The following is a 14,547-nucleotide window of genomic DNA, read 5'->3' as shown; positions in this document are numbered from 1 at the left end:
CATTTCTCTGAGATGCTAGAGAGGATACGAACCATTAAAGTTAACAGTGGCTGAACTCATTCCATTACTTTTAATAACATTATATCTTTGTTTGTCTGCTTGATGTAATGATAACTTAGTGAAGGAGAATTAATTCCACATATTATCTACATAAAGGATAATGAGGGAAATCAGTTCCCTCTAAGGAAGTTTCATTAAATTTGGGTATAAGCCAATCTACTTTAGATTGGTCCCTGGCTCTTGGATGACATTCAAGCCTGTAGGCTCTGAGAGAATGAAAAAGGCCATATTTGAATCTCAGGGAAGCAGATGCAGAAGGTTTTGGAGGACCCCTGTCACTGAAATTCCCTTCCCTTCTGGAAAAGCAAACTGCTAGTTTGTTGACCATCAGGTGCAAAATATAATTTTTCCCACATCCCAACATTATGTCTGCTGAGATAGTTTTAATTCATATGATTTATGCCTAAATTATTTGATCTTTGGGTATGATGGCTCCTTGAGGTTTTTCAAGTAATGAAAACAACAAATGAGCCAATAAATAGTGAATTAATAAATATTCAGAGCCAGTAAAGAGAAATATTTTGCATTTTTTTAACAGAAGAAGGTTAAAGCAATGTCTTTTAAGTTAATTGACAGATTTGAACGTCTGTCCTTGTTAAACTCATGAGAAGTGTTGATATTATATGTTAGTAATTCTCTGGTGAAACGTAGAACATTCAATTTTCATGTAGGTTTAGAATACAATTAATTTTTGGAAGTCTTTAACTGAGCAAACAATTTAATGTCTGTAAAACAAAAAAGTAAATTCACTAAAATATACTTGCTTTGAATTAAAAACAAAACTTATCAAAGGTAAATTATACCTAAATTGTTTTATTAAAAAAATGTTAGTTATGCTGAATTGTTTCATGTGTATATATAGAATTCTTAGATGCTAATGTATTAATAACTCAGACTAGATGGGGAAGAGTGGTTATATATAACAATATTGAGTTACAGAATTGGGTGTTTTACCAAATGATACCAAGGTAAATGAATATAAGCACTCTTTTTCTCAAATTAAAAAAAAAATCTTCCCAATATTTTTAAGGTTTATCCAAGATTATTTATGTTTATTTTTCTTTATATTTGATTACAAGATTAATCTATTCAACTTATTAAGAAGAGCATTCTAATTAAAGATAACCTCTAGTGTTCACCTTCAAAGTTCTTCAAATTTTAAATTGGTGGAGCCCACATGAATAAAGAGATTCTGTATTTATAATTCCAGAATAAACATCATAGAAATGGGAAGCAAGTTTCTTTGGGGACTTGAATTATTCACAAATTGAGGAATTGAGCTAATCCCATATGTAGATTTTCAATTTACAATTATTATGTGCTTAATCATTTATGGTTATTTGGGATCATGAAGAATGTGCTAATAGGATGTAAGGATGAAGAATGAAACAAACGTGGAAAATGTCATGATATGACTAGCAAAAGATTTGACCTAGTAAAATATGAAAAAAAAAATGATTGATGGTAAAAAGTTTGCATTAATGGTAGGGGTAGGATGACAAAAGGCAAAGGGGAACCAGAACAAGGAGGATATTGTCTTTTATATACGTACTTTTGTTTTGTTTTGTTAAGGGCATTGTAAAAGTAGATGCCATCATATCTAAGAATTCTATTTTAGAGTCAAAAATTTTAATTTCACCACTTTTAAGCCAAAGTAATTGTTATAGATTAAATGATGGGAAAACCATTCTTTATGCATGCTATGCAGTGTGTGGTGCCATCCTCTATTTTCATAATCAGATAATCCTCAATAACTGCTAAGTAGGTAGTAGTAGGTCTTTTATTGCTAGAGAATTTACTCTAGCAATCTGTGGGTGCTGGAAAGCAAGCAGAGATTTATGCTCATCCCCAGCACCAGCAACCATAGACCTCTGGAGAAGGCCCTGGGATAAGGCACAGTTACTGAGAAGCAGGAAGACACAGTTACTGAGAAGTTGCCATTCGTTTATTCAAAAAACATTTATTGAACACTTACTATGAACCAAGCATTCTTCTAACCTCCGAGAATACACTAAGGAATCCCATAAGGTCCACATTCTTATGAGGAAAAACAGAAACCATAAGAGAGCAAGTATGTTTATCATATGTCAGCTGCTGACAAAGGTTTGGAGAAAGAAGAAGGTAGATGGGGAGTGCTGAGGGTTGGTTTTCATGTAGGATAGTTAGAGGCAGCTTCCCTGATCCTGTGACATGTGAGACTTATCTTGTTGAACAAGTGAAGCAGAAAATGACAGGTGAAGCTGGGAGCTGTGTTCACACAGAAGGAAGAGGTGGTACAAAGCTACTGTGGGGAAGGTGTGCTTGGCTTGTTGAAGAGCAAGAGTCCAGTGCAATTGCACAGAGGTGAGTGAGGTGAGGTGAGGTCAAAGAAACCGGGAGAGGCAGTATAGGGGCAGGTTATAGTCCCTCATGGGTCACAAACAGGACTCAGGCTTTTTAAGTAGAAGATTGACAAGGTTGGATTTGACTTTTAACAGTATCACCTTGCCTCTGGTTTAGAGAACCGGTTGTATGGAGGCCAGAGATGCAGCAGAGAAAGTAGTTGGAAGGCTTTGCAATAACTCAGGGAAGAGCCAGGTACAGTGGCACATGCTTGTAATTCCAGTGGCTTGGGAGGCCAAGGCAGGAGTATTGTGAGTTCAAAGCTAGCCTCAGCAAAAGCAAGGTACTAAGCAACTCATGGAGACCCTGTCTCTAAATAAAATACAAAATAGGCCTGGGGATGTGGCTCAGTGGTCAAGTGCCCCTGAGTTCAATCCTTGGTACCAAAACAAAACTAAAACTAACACCCAGGGAAGAGTTAATGCTAGAACAATAGTGATGAAGAAAAAGAGAAGCAGGATTCTGAGGTAAAAATCCAACAGGATTTGCTGATAGATTGGATATGGGGTGTGAGAAAAAGAGAAATGTCAAAGATAACTCTAAGAAATTTTGGCCTGGTTAGCTGGGAGGATGGAGCTGCTGTGTACAGACATAAGGACAGGACAGTGACATAGGAAGGACAGTGAATAACTTGGTTTACAGGCATGCTAAGTTAGAGATACCTATTTAACATTCAGAAGACTTCAAGGAAGATGGAAGAGATGAACCTGGAATCCAAGGGAGAAGTTCTGAGTTCTGACTAGAGATGTGAACTGGGGAAGACCATCAGCAGATCAATGTGCCTTGAAAGATATGCGTTGAACTTACCTAGGGAGTGAGTGCACGTAGAGGAGGCTTGTGAGGTCTCAGCTCTGACAAGTGTGAAGGTGGGGAAGATGGAGAAGAATCAGTGAAGGAGAGGAAGTAGAGGTCAGTAAAGTAAAAGGACAGTCTTAAATGAATCGTGACCCTGAACCCAGAGGAATGAAGCATCTCAAGAAAGGGCAAGCAATGAAGTCCTGGCTTTTCAGTGATCTGACCACAGCCTATATGAGAGGGTTCCATGTGGTCAGACTAGTGTTCTGTGTCCTCCTGGCAGCATCTTGCAATCAGGAGTTTCTTAAAGAAAAGGCTAAACAGAGGACTGATTAGGAAATGAGCCTCAGACATAGTTTCCAAGGGAGGTAATGCACAGTCCTTAACAAATTCTTGTCCCCTCTTCATGCAGTTGCATATGGGATTCATCCATTTGGATCAATCCTCAAGTCTTGAGTGCTTCTGTTTTTATTAAGGACACACAACTTGTCAAATTGACAGGATACTGGTTTCATCAAATGGTAAAAAATGTTTTCTACACCTAGTCTGTGATCTAGCAGAAGGACAGTTATAGATGAAGATATCAATAGGAGAAGGAAAGGCAGTATCACTGGGTAGTGTGGCTCTTTTGATCAGAATTGGAATTGATTACACTGGGCTGCATTTTTGACACCATGCTATCTTCCCATGCATTGCACACTCACCTATTATCACATTGTAACCTGAGGTACTTTAATGAAAATGACAGACATTATGATATTAAGCAGTCTCAGAAAAGTTCAAGTATCCCTGGGTCTAAAGGAGAGACATTTGGGATTTGAACCTTCATATGACTGACTTCAAAGTCCATTATTTCCACACAAGGCTTTGTTGCCCAGCCCATAAGATACAGTTCCTGAAGTTCAGTGCCTAGAGACAAACTAAGTGGAAAGTTGTGCATAGGGCAAACCATCACACAAGGCATTATATGATGACCCAGGTCCCATCCATATTCCTGATGTTCATCCTCAAAGGAAAGAGTGTGCAAGGAAGGCTTCAAGGAAGAAGAAGGCCCTATGTGGATTCTGGGATGAGTAAGACTCAAAGGATAGAGAGAGGAATTGCATTTTAGGATCAAAGGATAGGGCTCTTCACAGTGGTCTTACTGTAGGAAAAGACAATGCATGAGGGCTCAGTTTCTTTGATTGTTTTTTTGTTTAGTTGTTTTTGATCAAATTTTGAATCTCTTTAGGTGGGGGTACATGAAATGCTATTGATAACTCTCCTTCTTAACTGTATTAGGATTCTAAAAAAAAAAAGTAGAAGCAGTAGGATCCATCTAGAGAGAAATGTATTATAAGGTATTGGCGCATGCAATTATGGGGTCTGAAACGTTCTGCAATATGCTGTCTGAAAGCTGCATGGCCAGGAGAGCTGGTGTTGTTGTTCAAATGCCTGAGAGCTGAGAGCCCATGGTGCAGGTTTCAGGCCAAGACTGATGGCCAGAAAACCAGGCTGGTCGAGGGCAGAAGATGGATGTCACAGTTCAAGCTGTCAGGTATCTCCCTCTGTCTTTTTGTTCTATTCAGAGCCTCAGTGAATTGGATGATGCCCACCCACTTTGGGGAGGGTCATCTGCTTTATTTATCTTTATAACTCAAGTGATAATCTCTCCCAGAAACACCTTCACAGACACACTCAGAAATAAAGTTTAACCAGATACCTGGGCATTCTGTGATCCAGTCAATTTTATATCTAAAAGTAAATACCACATGAATTAAGTATAGCATTGACATCCATCTATTAAGGAATATATCATCCCTTTCATTGTTGTCCACTGGAAATTGGGCAGAGCTCTAGGAGTTGAATTTCCTCTACTATAAATGTATACAGGGACATATACATTTGTCACAGGTATCTTCTGGGTATTAACTAAAAGAGTATACATGGCCATGCTTTGTAAAGTGTAAACACCATACTGATACATCATGGGTGTCATTATTCAATTTCATCAAGTACAAGAGTGCTAGAGGAAAAGACAGAAATAACAATAAACATTTACTTTGGGGGTCTTTGCTTGTGGTTCCATGTCCTAGTTTGGCTGAAGGATCTTTTGTATGTTATAGAATAGAATAGCTTTGGAAAGATTTAAGCCCTATCATTTATGTGAGACATTTCTATCCCTTTACGGAAGCACTGTGCTGTATCCAGCTCAGCTGCCATCGGTCCTGATGGAATGCAAAACAATGATAGGACCCCAGAGCTATTCTTGATTGACCCAAGGACTTCAAAACTAAAATAATCCAGTCTATTATGTTTCATTTCCTGCAAAACACGAAAACTGATAAGTTCCGGCCCCTCTTGCTATTACAAGGAAACAGTCAAATTGAACAGTCCTTCCAGCCAATGCCAGAACAATCCAGTAGATTCTGTCTAAGAAACTTACCACATGGAGATCAGGACTCCCTCTTCAGCAGAGGGTACCCATTTTTGGGGTCTTCCCAGACTCATATCAGTCATTGTGATTCTAGCATTCTGCATAGGTCATTTGGCCATGGATTTTTAGGGGAGGTAGATAAGCAGGATGTTTTTTATACTGCTTATTGATCTTTTAAAGGTGTCTAGGGAAGTCCCTTTGGTAGCTAAAAGACTTAATGTTCAATTTTGATCAGTTAAGGGAGTCTCAAAGCTATGATTAATCTCAAAAGAAGATACATATGGTAACTTACCTAACTTTCTCTATAACCACAAATTTCACCAGTGCATTAGAAGGTCAAAATCCAAAGTATATTTCATTTCTTCTTTATTGTTTACCTTTGCTTTAAATATGTAATATTTGCCTTTTGTATATAACAATGAATTGTTTTAGTTGGGTCGTTCTGTAAAATATTTGCTGAGCCTGATATTCCATGGCTGAAAACATGGTAGATTAGGATTAGAAGTATAGACAAGGTGTATTTGAGACACTGACGAGAGTTCTGTTCTAGACACTGCTCTGTTCTACCAAGTTGCTCTGGGTCCATTGAAGGATTTTTATTATAAACCATGGATATTCTCTTACCAGGTTCTCTCTAAGTGCCTTTTCCTTTTTGCCTTTCTCCCAAGGCATGACAGCCTTTGTGCTTAGGAGTCCACAAATAATGACCCACTTGAATCACTTCAGTTCCAGTCTAACACCTGGGGGATCCCGTTAACCTTCATTCAGCATCTGCTTCCGTTGGCCTGGAGTGGTACCTGAGATTCTGCATTTTTAACAAGTTCCAGTGATGCTGCTGCTGCTGGGACATGGGCTGCACCATAAGTAGAGGATTTATTGGTCTGGGAGGCTCCTCAAAATCCCAATTAGATTCCGTCTCAAGTAATAGTACAGGACTTAATATGATGTATAACAAAGAAATATTGTCTTTTAACAGCATTTCTCTGCCTGTACCCTGGGATCTAGCATAAAATGATTTCATTTTATTTATCAAATACTCTCTGCAAAACATATTGCTATAAAATCAGTTAAGTGTTTGTGACCAAATAGAATGACAAAAGTACTATAATTGTCTAAAGAGTGATGTATGAGAAATTCACTAGAGCTATCTGGGTGCACAGGATCTTATAGCTCCTTTCATCCATCAAAGGTTTTCCTCTATAGATGTCAGCCAGGAGGTTATCTGTATCATAAACACTATGCAAAGCTTTTTGGATCCTTTCTCTGGGACAGGTTGCCTCCATTGACTATGTTATCAATCAGGGCATAAACCACAGCCTTAATGTTATCTGAGACTCAGAAGTTCACCCTAGCACACTAACTGCTGGGGAATTATGAGTTGTGGGATTGCTCTAACATAGAGCACATTGTGCTGTGAAGATTATGGAATCTTATTAGAAAAGGCTCTGCCCCAGATTTGTAGCAGTTAAAATCAGAGTATTTCTTTCAGATACCTTAGGGAAGATGAAAAATGTTGGAACCTGTTTCTATTTACTCATGTGTACTCCCAGGATGCAGAGCCAGCAGCAGGAGCTGCAGCAGGCCTCACTTATTAGTACGAATTTCCCCTTTGGGGCGTTATTTAAAAATATTTGTACATATTTCAAATCCCTCAATCTGGTTTGTGGCAAATGGTTGCTTAAGCAGCTTCTTAATTATTTTGTTCAAGTTTTTGCAGAAGGACTGTTGCAGATATTTGGCGTGCAGCTTAGGTTTTTGAGGGCTTTAACTACCTCCTCAATAGATTTCAGGAAAGGGAAAAAAAATCAAGGGGTGTTAAATTATTACCCTCTTTGTGTAGTATGCGCAAATAGAATTGATTATGGACCTCAGTACAGGAAAGAAATACTTGCACAGCTGCATGGTAATAATTTTTATGTGTGTTAAAATTATGTTCTTGCGATTTTGTCATAATATTCCAGAGTGAAGCTTTGGAAGAATGACATGGTTATAATAATAGTAAACGGAGTTACTCTGCAGATCTCAGGTAATAAATTATCTCATGAATTTGAAGATTAAACGTAAGTAAAATCATATAAAATCAATGGTAGATAAGTAGAAACAAATAAAAACAAGTGTTATTTTGCAGTGATGTTAAGTGAAATCATTCACTAGAGAAGACAAATGAGTCAGGTCAATCTTGGATTTAGGCAAATTTTGATTAGCAAATTTATGCTTGGTCTTTGTTCCCTCTTTTGTTTGAACTACTATGGGCAGCTGGAAAGACTTGCATCAATGTGTGGGGGGATTCAGACTCATAGGCTTTATGGATGGAAGATATCCAAGACCCTAGATTATCTTGAAGCATCATATAGTCAATTTATTCTTTGCAGCCTTGTTGTGAGGAGGAATGGTGTCATATTCTAATAGATGGCTGATTTGAAGCAGATGTGCTGGGCACTCGGAAACAGCTTCAATACTGTCTCCCTGCTTTTCTAGTTATCCAATTATGTGTCTTGCTGTCTTAATATGTATATATATGGATGTATATTAAGTAAGACCTGTAATAGGTGGTGAGACGGACTGCCAGCATGACTGATCTGTCCTCCTACATCAGATTGTATAGGAAACTACCAATTAGAAAATATAATCATGCTGAGCTTCACTTACTCTCTCTGTCTTCTCTCACCTCACACTGTATATTTTGGGTAGATGTGACTGTTCATGAAGACACTTGAGAATTAGAACTTAGGAAGGAATCTAAATTTTGAGTGATTGCAATGACAGAATTTGTATCCTTCTGGTTATTATTCTATTGAGTGGCCCTCTGAAATGATTAAGAGTGTTTTCTGGTAAATTAACTTGTCAGGGCAAAATGAAGTGAGGTTACATATATATGTGTACATTATATGTTTATATGCATTAATATGTTTATATGCACACATGTGTGTGTATATCACACAACATGTGAGCTTTCTGAAAATTATCCTTTTGAAAACCATAATCTGTGTCATTGAAGTTTCTTAGTTTGGGAAGAAAAGGAACATCAAGAAGTCAACTAAAGATGAGACAACTCTAAGATATGGTTTTGGAATAAAATCCATAATCTCCATTCCATGAAGAATTCTGCTTTGACTATGAAATAATAGTTATCTGTCAAAAGCTTAAACTGTCTAAATGCATAGATATTCAGCTTTATACAGGGCATTTAATGGTCACTACAAAGACAGTTTCATCTACACCCATTTTATAGGAATGAACTAAAATCCCACAACTCTAAACTAGGGACAGAGATTTTTATATCCACTTCATCTAACTAGACCGAGCCCTCAGATAGCCTACTCCTGGTTAAAAGCTTAATAAAACAAAACAGAACACAAAACCAAAGACAAAAGCTTGAAGGTTCTATAGTGTAAATAGTTCATTTTTATAAAGAAGCAATCTGAGAAAGTTTAATTTCCCCAAGTGGCATAGTCAGTAAGTAGCAGAGCTAAGATGAGAATTTAGGTAGTCCACTCCCAGAGTTCATGTTCTTGATCTCATGTATCAGCAATTTATAGAACCTGTGGTTCAAGGGAAGTTCTTTTAAATTTGTTTTGAAACTCTGTTGCTTCTTCTTTCCTTCATTTCACAAATAATAATTGGATGTCTTTATATGAAATTCTTTCTGCTAGTGGGGTGGGAGGAGACAGCCAATTATTCAATCAGTTATTTACTTTGTATTGTAAAAAGTACTGAGAAGCAAAGCAGACTTTAAAAATAGATGATGGGGCAGGGGTGGGGCCCAACCCAAGTCAAGGGTAAGGGAAGGGTCCTTGAGGAAGTGGAACTTGAGCTGAGCAATGATGGGCAAGCACATATTTATTCTAGGCAAAGAGAAGAGCTGTGAAAAGCTTTGAGGCAAGAATAGTATGGCACCTGGGCAGGCCTGAAAGGGGGCCAGAGTGCTTGCAGGGAACGTAATAGGATATGAGGCTTGGGAGACCATTTCCAAATGCAGAATCTGCAAGATGTTGAAGGCCACATTAAAGCTTGGTGCTTGTTCCTACGAACAATGAGCTCTTGATACTTATTGAGCTCATGTGTTGTTCTCATCTACATGAAGAAATACCATATTAAGAGAGGGAAAAATCTGAAGTTTCAGTATCTAATTTTCCCTTAGAATTTATGCCAGAGCTTTAATTCCAGATGATCTAAGACAGGGGTCAGCATTCTTTAAAACAAGGTGCTTAACTAGCACTCCTTATTATCCTATGGGCAGGGGCAGTGCCAAGCCTCACAGGGGCAACATGGGAGCTGGGAGCTGCTCAGGACATCAGGGATCAGCTGTGTCCTCTGGTAGGGCCTCTCTGCCACTGCTGCCTGGGAATAGCAGCTTTCCTCCCTCTTTCCCACATCTCAGTTCTGAACCCTTACACAACAAGATGGCTTTCAGACAGCCTTTGCTCTTTTATTTTCAGTGGGTTTAGAGGATCTTTCAGTCAATGCCTAAATAAAAGAAGTTCCCAACTCATAAACTTTCATTTTTGAAGTTGATATACAGGAAGACAGGGTGACCTTGGACTTGCCCTTTTATTATCACGTAGGCTTGCTTTCCCTAGTGCCTGAATCTGTGCTCCAGGCAGTGTAAGTTCACCTAGAAGTGCGGTTATAAATTAAGTGACAGTTCTCTTCCTGGACAAGCCCACAATTGCATTAAATATCTGGCCACTGAGCCCAGTGATAACGGGACAATGCATCTCAGAAGGAAGGAAAGGAAGAAAAGAATTTCCTTCCTTCCCTCCTGGGTATGATTTTGAAAGAGGCACATTTCTGTCAAATTAGAAAGATCAAAGAAAACCCTGTCCGGGTGGGGGCAGGAAGAGCTTTTATTGAAGAGGTCTCCAAAGTAGGGCCTCTAAGTGGGTGGTGGCAGCGTGGACTGGGTGTGGGAAGGCTGGAATGGGCCCCTGCTTGGGTTGTAGTTAGGCTGGTACGGCAGCTGCTCTCTGACGCTCTTTCTGAGTCCCTGCATGGGACAAGAAAGACTGGTGACAATTCTTTTGTTTCCTGGTTTTCCTGAACAGAAAGCCTGCAGGTGACTGGGGACTCTCTCTTTCTCTCTCTCTCTCTAGCCTGCTTTTGCAAAAATTGAAAAGCAGAAGTAGTCTTTAACATTTCTATAAGAGAACAGCATGTGCAATAGAAAACAAGTGAAAATTATCAAGTATAGCTCCTGCAGCAGCACTGGCTGTGCTCAATGAGAAACCTAGGGCAGAGGTGGCAGCTGCCAGTATGCTGGAAGCCACCAGAAAATCCAGGGCAGAACCAATGCAAGACCTCTTGAGAGCTGTTTCAAGAGGCAAGAGAACCCCACTAATGATCCTCAATCCTTCCAGTCAGAGAACAAAGTCAGGAAGCAGAGCAGATAAGAGCCACCCCAAAGATAAAACTCTAAGCTCCTTCAGAGTCCATTGTGTGGCCTTGAATTCCCAGAACCTATGTTGGCAGGCCACAGAATGCATCCTTAATTGCTGACAAAAAGAATCAGACACTGGAGACATAAGGGAGCCACTTGAATAGTGGAGGGGCAGGGGCGAGGCATTCAATTTCTGAGCCTGTGTTGTGGAGGAAGATGGGGGGAAGAGGTTTTCTCTCTTGTCTAGAAAAACTAGAAAGACATCTCATTTTCCCAGGCTGAGGAAGCTAGCCAGCAAGAAGACACTACCTGTCACAATACTGGAAAATTGCAATGGAGATTTTACTTTTCATAAATAATTATTGTGGAAGACTTGAATATCTTACTGCTGCTTATTGAAGTACTATACTGACTCAAACAGCCTTTATGGGTACATCATTTTAATGTATGCACTAAGCAGATGGGATTTGGGATAAGCATAACCATCCACTATAGGCCAGGATTTCCCATTGCATGTCCCATGAACAGAAGTCGTAATGGGTGCTTTACCAGGGTGGGGTGGGGAGAGGAGAGGAGAGAATATAAAATGTTTGGCCTGAGGGAATAGAGTGGACTAGACTCCTTACTTCTTTGGGAAGTTTGTCTTCTAAATAGCATATGATGCTCGGGACTACGGTGAACTGACTTGCTTTGTGAAATCCTGTTTCCTAGGCTTGAATGAACATAGAATCCATTGCTACATAGCTAAAATTTTCTACACTGTGGGAAATATTGCTGCTGAATGTCTTGGAAAAGCCACTTGGAGTTTCACTTGGTTGTGGATGATCACAGAATCACAGGAAGTTGAAATTTTCATTGGACAATTTTGAATGACCTCTGGAGCAGAGGCATGAGGCAATGGCTGTGTTTCTTCATGGGCCTGGATCTAGAGTCAAATAAAGCCTGGTTAAAACCAAAACCAAATCAAAACATAACTGTCCTTGGTTTATCTGCCAGTAAACAAACTACAGCTAATTGCTTTACCTTCCTGTGTGCCATTTCTTCACCGTGCTCTTACTTCCTTTTCTCAGAAAGAGAAAAAAAAAGCAGAGTGTCTCTTTCAATGAAACCTGTCTCTGTTGTAGTTACATAGAAGTAGCATTTCCTGTTTTCCAACATTCTCCTTTTCTGCTGTTTCTACCAGCAAGATGCAGAGAAGTCAAATGTAGTCCCTGCATTTACAAAGGAAAGAAAGCACTGCTCAGAGATGTCAGGGTGCTATATAATTACTAGATGGGTGGGACCCTTCTTGTGCCCCTCTAAAATGGGCCACTGCACATACAGTTCACAAGATGGAATCTTGGCCAGAGAGAAATAAAACTGAACTCACTTCTGACCATATCTTTGCTTCTAGCTGGGTTTGCAAGTTTTGCAGTGATTTGTCCGAAGGAGGTTGTTTCCATTTCGGTGCTCTTTACACAAAAGGTTATTTAAAATAAATGGTGACCTTTATCCACTAGGTGGCGCTATATCCTTTGTTCTCCGAAGAATGCTTCACCTTAAACTAAAAAAGTATATAGTTTGGGTGGGAAGTCACCAAAGACAGTGGACACTCTTCTCTTACCTTGTTGTGGAAGACACATTTCTTTGAACAATGTTTGGAGAATGGGCATGATTTCGTGATGGGAATAAGAAAGATGATGTGTTAGGTTGTCCTGAGAGTGGTATCAGACTGCCTCATTTTGAATTAGGTCCCAAGCCTTGTAAATGCATGGAAAATGAGATTTTATTGAACCCATCCCTTATTTTACTTCTTATTAGCTTTGTTATCTGCTAAATAGCTTCTTTATAAATCTCTCTCTCTCTCTCTCTCTCTCTCTCTCTTGTTGTGTATTAGATGAAATTTATGTAAAATACTTATCCAATAAGCCGGGACACATTAATTCCTCAAAAATATTATTAGTTGTGATTATCTGTCATTTCATTTTTCATTTGACTCAATTCCTGGTAGGAAACAACTTCATGTTTTGATGTGAAGATGTGAAATCCTGTTTCATGTTTCTGAATTGCCTGCATTCTTCTGCTATCCTGTGGGTGCCTGCATGCCTTCAGCCTTCTTAACTCCTGGCTTGTTTCCCCTAAAACAGTGTACTTCAAGCTTTATTGTGTATCAGATCACCTGCAGGGCTTGCTAAAGAGAAGTGCAGGGCTCCATTCACAGAGTTTTGTATTCCTTGAGTCCCAATGGGGGCCTGAGAATCTACATTTCTAATGGATGCAGGGCTGATTCTGATGCTGCCCCAGACCTTTCTTCCCACTGATGGGCTTCATTTAGGCAGAGCAGCCTGTGACTTCAAGTTAGAACTGCATGTGCTTATTGACTGCTGCTCCTGCCCAAACTTGTTCCCTTTCCCAGTCCTGTTTGTTGTGAAATCTAAAATGCCCTATTCTAGAGATTTGTTTCCTTGGAAAATACTCATGATGAGGCCTGCAATTCCTCTTTGTCATTTCTTATCATCAGACCCTTCCCACCCTTTAAGAATTGTGATAGGATTCACACCAGAAGTATCCAGAGCCACATCCCAGATGGATTTCTTAGAGGCCAATATTTGGGTAAGAAATAGCAGAAGATTCTTCCACATTAAAAAAAAAAAAAAAAGAATGACCTTTATCACTATGCATGGCACATGGTAAATGTTCACACATATATGCTGAATGGAAAAGTGATCCAGGGAAGCTGGTTATGGACTAGTGAAAGGAGACCTCGCCAGTGAGAAGACTTTCCATTTACCAGCTGTGTGACAGTGGGAAAATCATTTCATGAACCATAGACAACTCACAGCTATTTGGTATTACTGTGATTTACAGCCACATATTGATTACTACGGCATGTTCTCTTATGTTGAACCAAATGAAATTGCCTCTATTTGGCCATTTTTGAATGACAAAAATGGCAGCTTTACATAGTTCAACCTAATAAAACTTCTGTATTTTAAATTAGGCACATGCTTAATGGAACTATTTTTCCAATATGCTTTTAATTCCGAGGAACTGCATTCCTGCTTTTCTTTTTTTTTTCTTCACAGCACATCCAAATGTTGAGGGAATATTTAAAAAATAAGCCTGATGTTGGCACTGTAAAAATTCAATTTTATTCCCAGTCCAAGATGATCCTTCATCACTATTTTCTCATTGGAAGAGTGATTCTCTTTCATTTGGAAACAACTGGCAGATGTTCCCTGCAGAGCTGGCTCCATTTCTGTGGAATGCTGGGGTGTTGAAATTCCACCTGCAGAACTGACTTTCCTCTCTCCTCTCACCCTTTGACCCATAAACTACTTCCACTCCCCACTCCTTGTATTCAAAGGTACCTAAACTTTTGTTTTAATCTTCTGCAATACTACCCAGGCCCTCTTTCATCTCTCTCTCTCTCTCTCTTCAAAAAAATAAAAAAAATAACTTGAGCATAGGCAAGGGAGATTAGCTTTGTAAATTATACATGCCTCTCTTAGCTATGCAAGGAGCAATGTAAAGGTTT

Source organism: Marmota monax, unplaced genomic scaffold (genome assembly GCF_021218885.2).
Source record: "Marmota monax isolate L192 unplaced genomic scaffold, Marmota_monax_Labrador192_F-V1.1 WCK01_AAM20220418_F8-fsc00013, whole genome shotgun sequence".
Lineage (NCBI taxonomy): Eukaryota > Metazoa > Chordata > Mammalia > Rodentia > Sciuridae > Marmota > Marmota monax.
The sequence above is the reverse complement of the archived record's forward strand: the minus strand, read 5'-3'. Positions refer to the sequence as shown.